Below are 7,492 nucleotides of genomic sequence, written 5' to 3'. Positions count from 1 at the left end.
CTCATGGCACTGGTGTTTACCTCGTTGCAAACGAGGCACAGCAAAAAGTGTAGGGTGGCATAGCCACCAGTGAAAGACAAAGCAGTTACCTCAAATTGCTCTGCTGGTGTACGCTGTCCTCCACGCCGATACTATTAAAACCTTTACAACGTGCCCAAATTATACATTACTCTCATGCAGTTCATTAGGCACAGAAGGGCATAAAATAAGCCGGAAGATCTAGCCTTGAAAAGCTGTGTCAATTTCAGGAACTCTGTGAGCTGTGAGGGAGAAAATAAAGGAAATTGGGTTTTTGTTTAGATTTTTTTTTTTTTTTGTTACAACTCTGAAAATGAACAGAGTCATGTTATAGTTCTCTTGGATGTGGCTAAATACAATAACTGTTGTGAATGGTGACTGCTCACTTTGATGTTCAAATAAGTATCTGTCTGAAAAGATTTCATCGTACTGTAAATAATTTTCTCAAGCAGTGTAGAACACTAGTTTCCTTTGGAAGCAAATCAGCCAACATGTTATTCAGGACACACCTGGAGGGCAATTTGCTTGAATCAAGTTTTGTGAAACAGAAATGACACAATGTTAATTTGCTTTTAAACTGCTTGCCATGTCTAAGAATTAAATCAGCAATTGGATGAGACTAAACTGAAATCATTGAGATATCAGCCATGCAGTCCACTTATTTTGCCTGATTGTGATAGAAAAGCCTTTTATATGAGCAGTTAACATGTTCACATTTTCCATGCCTGGCCTTTTCAGAACACTGCATTTCTTAACTTCAAATATTTTGGATGTTTTTGTCTCTGTATTGTTACTGGTTTTACTACTTTACATCATGGCCTAGCCTATATGTGGTGTTGCGGGAATACGTAGCTCTATAGAGAGATATATTTGCAAATAAATTCTATAAGAACACTCAAACTCAGATTAATTTGTGTATTTGCAAACATTTATGTTTGAATGTTAACATGTAATTCATTACTATTAATTTATTAATTGATCAATTAATATATGGCATCTATTTGCATAAATAGGATCTCAGTCTCTATCATCAGTACTGCTAGCAACGACTGTAATCATAATATTTATTCTACATTTCAGTTAAGCTTAACTCAATTGATTTGAGTGATTGGAACAGCCTCTGGAATGGCTTAACTTCTCCAGTCTTTCATAATAGAAGATTTCAGTGCAAAAGTTAGTAGTCTAAATTTAACTAGGATCTTATCTTTGAAAAGTCATTGTCTTAATGCTAGGAGACAAGTCGCCACCACCTCCAGCATGTCCAGACCAAGGACAACTCCTGCCCATCCTGGTGCCCAGAGACCGGTGGTCTCTGCCTAGGCTGAGCGATGTCGCTGCTGCTGCCCACTCAAACAGTAGTGAGGCTGACACAGACACACACAGAGGACATGGACATGGACACAAGCAGTCACACAGATGGCCACAGACAAGGCACTTCCTCCAGCAGCACCCACAGGCAAGACTCCCACCAGACAGTGGCACAGACAACCATGTCCACTCTGCTTGCCTGGCACCCCTGTCGTTGACACAAAAAAAACCCCAGCAACGGGGCTAAACTCACTGTATTATGTTATGTAATGACCTAATGTATGGACCTATTACATGTCTGGATGAAAAACATTTGTTGAACAAGCTGGATGACTGAGATGGTGGAGGAAGAGTCCTGTATCTACAAGTTATATAGGAGGCAGGAACAGACCTGGATGTGTTCATCAATCTGACAGAGAAGGTGGATCATGATCTGATGTTAATTGTCCAGGGACAAGCCCATGATCTTTCTCATGTCACTGTTAAGATTAAATATAGTCACTTGATACAACAGCTGCCCCCTAATACATCAGGATCTTGGCAGAAGGCAGGATGGAGTAAGTTCATTTGCAGATTAAACAACAGCATTGAGTTGTAAGGTATTTCCTGGGGCTCATTGATCACAAGGAAGGAAATAAATGCAGCTAGTCATTATTCCCAGGAAACTGTTCTGATGATTTTATTCTTTTCTACCCATTTCTGAATGCTTCATGACAAGGTCAGATAATAAGTACATGCTTATGAGGATGACAAGCATCTTAGAAATGCTTATGATAGAGACACTGAAGGTTGTTATTTCTATTATAAGGTGAGAGTGAAAAAATAATCTCTGAGGTACATACTTTTGCAATGGCTATTACTATTTCATTGGTATGTATAAGGCCTTTCTGGAAAATTAATGTACCATTTACTAAGCAACCAGTTTCCCTGAACTATCTCTCTACATTCCATTCAGCATGTAATTAATATTTAAACATCTTTTTCCTCCTCTTTATTTTTGTATTGTTTCTGAATGACAAATATTTTTACAGCTTGAATAAACATTAGCCAGGGTCCTTAAATTAATGTTTGTGTATATTTTCTGTTTAGTTTATGTACTGGATGTCTGACTATATCTGTTTCTACCCTTAGGTGCATGCCAAACACCATATTATTTTTCCTGCTTGTAGAAACATGATTTATTCATTGATTGAGACATAACCCAAAATTATCAGTAGTAGCAGGTAAGAAATGAAAGATCATTTCATGATTCTGTGATTCTGAAGACAAAAAAAAAATTCTTACATTCTTAGTAAGTGCTTGATCCAAAACTATTGAATGTAATAAAAAAATCTTCATTAATGTTAATAGGAAGGACAGTAAACTTAAAATGCTTTACAGAGTGAACTGTACAAAGCAAGGCAACGTGTTCTACAAAAAAAAAAAAAAGTAAAGAAAAGAAAAACAAAATCAAATCTCCTTCCCATTTAAAACCTAGAAATATTGTAATTCTTTGAAAATTTAATTAGCATGTGGTTTTGTATATCCATTTTTATACTGGAGCTGGTGGTAGGTTGATTCCTTTTAAATTTAGCTTATTCTATATTACATTTAGCTGAAATATCCTTGAGAACTACACTGCTCATAAATAGGCTACAGGAGAGATCATATTGAGGCATATCTCAACATAACATCAAAAAATTTATTTGCTCACTATGTTTCTGGGAGATTAGGTTCTGATCACCATATTTAAAGTCATTGACAGAACTGCTTTCTATTAATTTTGTTTTCAAATTTATTAATCTTAAACACTGCAGTGCTCTGGCAATGGAGTCCATAATTTAATTATACATTGTTTCAAATCTGTTTAATATTCCTATGACTGGCTATTCCCTAGTTCTTTTTTAATGACAAATACTGAATAATCATCCCTTATTCATCATATATATCACGCCAATCATGATTTTGTAGGCCTTTCTCATAGCTCCCCTTAGTCATATCTTTTTCAAACGGAAGAGTTCCTAGGCTGTTTAATCTTTTTTTCATATGGAGACCAATATCCAAAAATGAGGAGACAGGGGACAGGATGGATATCATTCATGCTTTAAATGAAGAATGTAATTAGACCTGACATACAGCTGGTCTCAACGGGAGGAAAGACGTTATGGCAAAGAACTACACAGAAATCACAACATTCATAGATTCTGGAAGACTGCCAGTCTGATTTACTTTCTCTGAAACTTTTGTAATCCAGCGAAGTACATTTGAGTTGGCACAATCAGAATTTATACTGTAGTACAACGAAGTTTTCAACTTGTTCAAAAACCCTTTGCTAATGATTCTATTTTTTTTTTTTTCTTTATCTCTGCTGAGCACAGAGTAGGCAATTTTGGAGGATGATCCACAGATTGTACACATCATTTCACATCTACATGGACTCCGGTATCACTTTCCTGAAAGGACAGCAGCTGATTTAAAGTATGTTACTCAGTAAGAATACATCTACATTGTGCAAAAGAAGATATGAAGATTCTCAGGTTAATGGAAATTTAACACAAGAAATAGCAGAGCTGTGATATCATAGAGACTGGTTGTGCAGTCTCATACATTTGTATGCCCTAGCTGTGGTCACAGAAGTAATGCTTGAGCAGGTCAACTAGAGAAGGGCCTGCAGCCAGCCTTATAACCTTAGGTTCAATGTTGAAAGTTTCACTGTTTGTTGACTAGATTTGGAGCATCTGAACAGCACTACCCTTGGGTTACATGAAGTTAGCAACTAAAAACTGCTGTAGTCCTGACTGTGGAAGTGACTCCTAGTTAGACCTTTTAACCTTTAATCCAACAGAACTCTGTTTTAACTGCTGACAATGAACCGGGCACACTCCTTGGTTTGGGGGTGACTTATGTGCTGGCTTGTTTCTAAGATACGTGAAGCTGAGGAAGAAATGGAGCACCCACTTGTTTACCAGGCAAAGAATAAGCACGACCAAGAAGGAGGGCAGGAAAAAGTCTTCAAAGTTAGTAAAAGTGGACTTACTGAACTGTAACAATACATTTGCAATGAAGATCTTTTAATTTCTTTGACTTTGAGTTTTGCTTATTTGTTTGTTTCCCATTATTTTATAAAATAAGAAGATTAGTCAGAGCAGTGATGCCTCCTATGCTGGCAACTGGCCCTAGAAATGCCTCAAAAGCAAATTTCTCTGACACTCAGGGCAAATTTATGAAACCTCAGGCTTACCTAAAGTTCCTGCATATTTCTTACCATTTGACAAAACACCTCTAAAAAGGAGGGATTTGGTTCTGCTCTTATCTTTGGATACTTTGAATGGGGAAAAGTTACCCTAGAGACTTAGAGGAATGCTTAATTAAGAACCGAGTATTCTAAAGTATGCAAGAAAGTAAACCAAAGGAACAGATTTCTTTACAGGGAAAACTTCTTATGGAAGTTTTCCTAGTATATATTATTGTTATTTTTAAAAAATCTTTATTTATAATTATGCATATAAACAATCATATACACTTATTGAAAAGTTTATAATTATAACTATATTATATGCAATATAATTATATTTAATATAAGACATATGTTTATATTATATAATTATATTTCTAATTATAATAAATAATATATTGAAATATTGCATCAGTTATTGTAAAAAGTCAAAATAGTCACAAATTCATGAGCATTCAAATTTTTTACTGGTCCATGATCTTGTGTATTAATCTGAACAAATGTTAAAGAGCTTTAAAATTCTGGGCCAAAATACAAATTGAATTATAAGAGGGTAATACTAGTTCTGCCACAGTATGAACTGCAGGATTTTGTTTTTACTGAGTGTACTGTAAAAAGCTCTTCTTGGAATTTCATAGTGTGTGCTGACAATGATTTTTACCCTGAGGATTTAATAGCCCTGTGTGGCATTTATGGTCTTTTTACATCAATTTCTTGATACATAGTGTTTATTCTGTGTATTGCAGACTCAGTGGTAGAGTTTATTGCAGCTATCATTTTACATGTCGTCCAAGTGTTTCAGTTCCTTCTTTCTAAGTATGATAAGAAAATGTATATTTAACATAAAGATTCTTGACTCCTGCCATGGAGCCAGGAAACTCCTGCTTGTTTGACACAGCAAGTTGTAAAAGATTTTTTGAAATAGGATATTTAACCTGTGCAATTAAACTTCTTCTTGTCATTGATGATATCAGGAATAAATAATCTATGGAGTCATGCTTTCTTACTATTGAGAATAAATTACCTAATAAACCATTAACCATTGAGACAATATATTGATGTGAAACACCGATTACTAATGTATCTCAGCATGAATTTTGACACATTAGTCCATAGAAAAAATTGCTGCAAAGGCACATACCTTCCTGAAGCAAATCCAAAAATTAAATTTCACACAGCAGTTTTGGTGATTATAATACTCAATTCATGTCCAGTATCTTCTTTAAAATGAAATAGCTCATTAATTTCCTTTTTTTTTCTTTTTCCGAAATAGTAAAAGCAATTACAGTGGTTGTCATTTTTATAGAATAATTGTCTGTCAAATTTAATTTGAAAAACAAGTCATTTTAATGCATGCAATTCTTACATAGTTTTAAAATCCCAACACCTCCTTTTTAGAATTTTTTTTAAATAAAAAATAGTGAGATTTTCCTAATGTATTTTTTTTACATCTGATTGCAAGACTGACTTTCAAAATTAAGAGATTTGATACAGAGATATTAAGATATTCAAAGTATATCATTTCACAGTCCCATGTAACTTCCTGGTTTTTTTCTATAGGGATACCTTTCTGTAGCCCTGCTGAAAGTGTTTTTCCTAAGACTGGAAGAGTGAAATACACAATTATATAATTCATATTATGATATTGTCACTCTGAGACAGCTGATAGGAGATATCCAAAATCTATATACAGAGACCTACGAACACACTTTGCTATTCCTGAAGAAAAAATGGGTTTATGTCTGTAGACTGCCTAAAGTACAAGAAATGGGAACATTATCAATCTGCCATATGGCTGTGTTGCAGAATGTTACTACATAAAGATGTTTTCAATTCTCTTTATTCTTTTAAGAATCACCACCTGTTAATGTATTTTGTATATAATTGAATGTCGTTTACGCTGTTCTCCATCTTCACTCTGGTAAGGAAAAAACATCAAAACAGATTTACAGTGATTAACAATGGTGGAATTTGCCTTCCTTGTTTTCTTCTTGAGTGAGAATTGGTATTACTAGTCTGGAGGGGTATAGGAAAGAAAGCAACAATGCCTAGAAAAAAAAACGTGGGGATTGTGATCTGTATCTTGAAGCGGGTGGCAATATTTGTTTGCCGGGGATATGCACCTTATCATTATAAAAAAATTATTTACTCTTATATTGTCTGTGTTTTCTCAACTATTACTCAATATAGCACAGTTAAGAGTGCTTAAATTGACAATAAAATGTATACCCTCCTTGCAGGCACCTCAGCAGTCTCCCTCCAAGAATAACTTCTCACAAATTCTTTAGAACTATGCATTAAGGACTTTATGAAATGTTATTACAAATTAATTGCTCAAACATCTTCTTAATGATTTTCAATTTGTTGGTGGATTGTGTCCTGAAGCATATAATTCCTGGAGCAAATAATTTAAAAAATGTTTTAATTCTCTCTCCCTAGGTATTTTCACTATCTGTGTGTGGTAGATTGAGCCCAAGCACCAGCTGAACACCCATCCGATCACTCTCTCACTCTCCTTTCCCCTACCAGAGTGGGAGAGAGGAATGCAGGAGCAAAAGCTGAAAACTCACGGGTAAAGATTAAGACAGCTTAACAGGTGAAGCAAAGTTGCACAGGCAAGTAAAGCAAAATAAGAAATTCATTCACTACTTCCCATCAGCAGGAAGATGTTTATCCACTTGCAGGAAATAGCGGTTATATGGGAAGACAAATGCTATAAGCAAAACCATTGCACTTCCTTCTCCTTTACCTGAGATTTTTACGGCTGAGCAAGACATCATTTGCTGTGGGACATCCCAGGTCAGCTGGGGTCTGCTGCACTGGCTGTGTACCCTTGCAATTTCTTGTGTACCCTCAGCCTACTGTCTTGGTGGTGAGGTCAGAGTGAGAAAGAGTGAGAAAAAGAGAGAAAGCCTTGACACAAATCCAAAGCACAGCACCATAATTCTGCCC

Source organism: Chlamydotis macqueenii, chromosome 1 (genome assembly GCF_036417535.1).
Source record: "Chlamydotis macqueenii isolate bChlMac1 chromosome 1, bChlMac1.mat, whole genome shotgun sequence".
Taxonomy (NCBI): domain Eukaryota; kingdom Metazoa; phylum Chordata; class Aves; order Otidiformes; family Otididae; genus Chlamydotis; species Chlamydotis macqueenii.
This window is presented reverse-complemented; position numbering follows the sequence as displayed.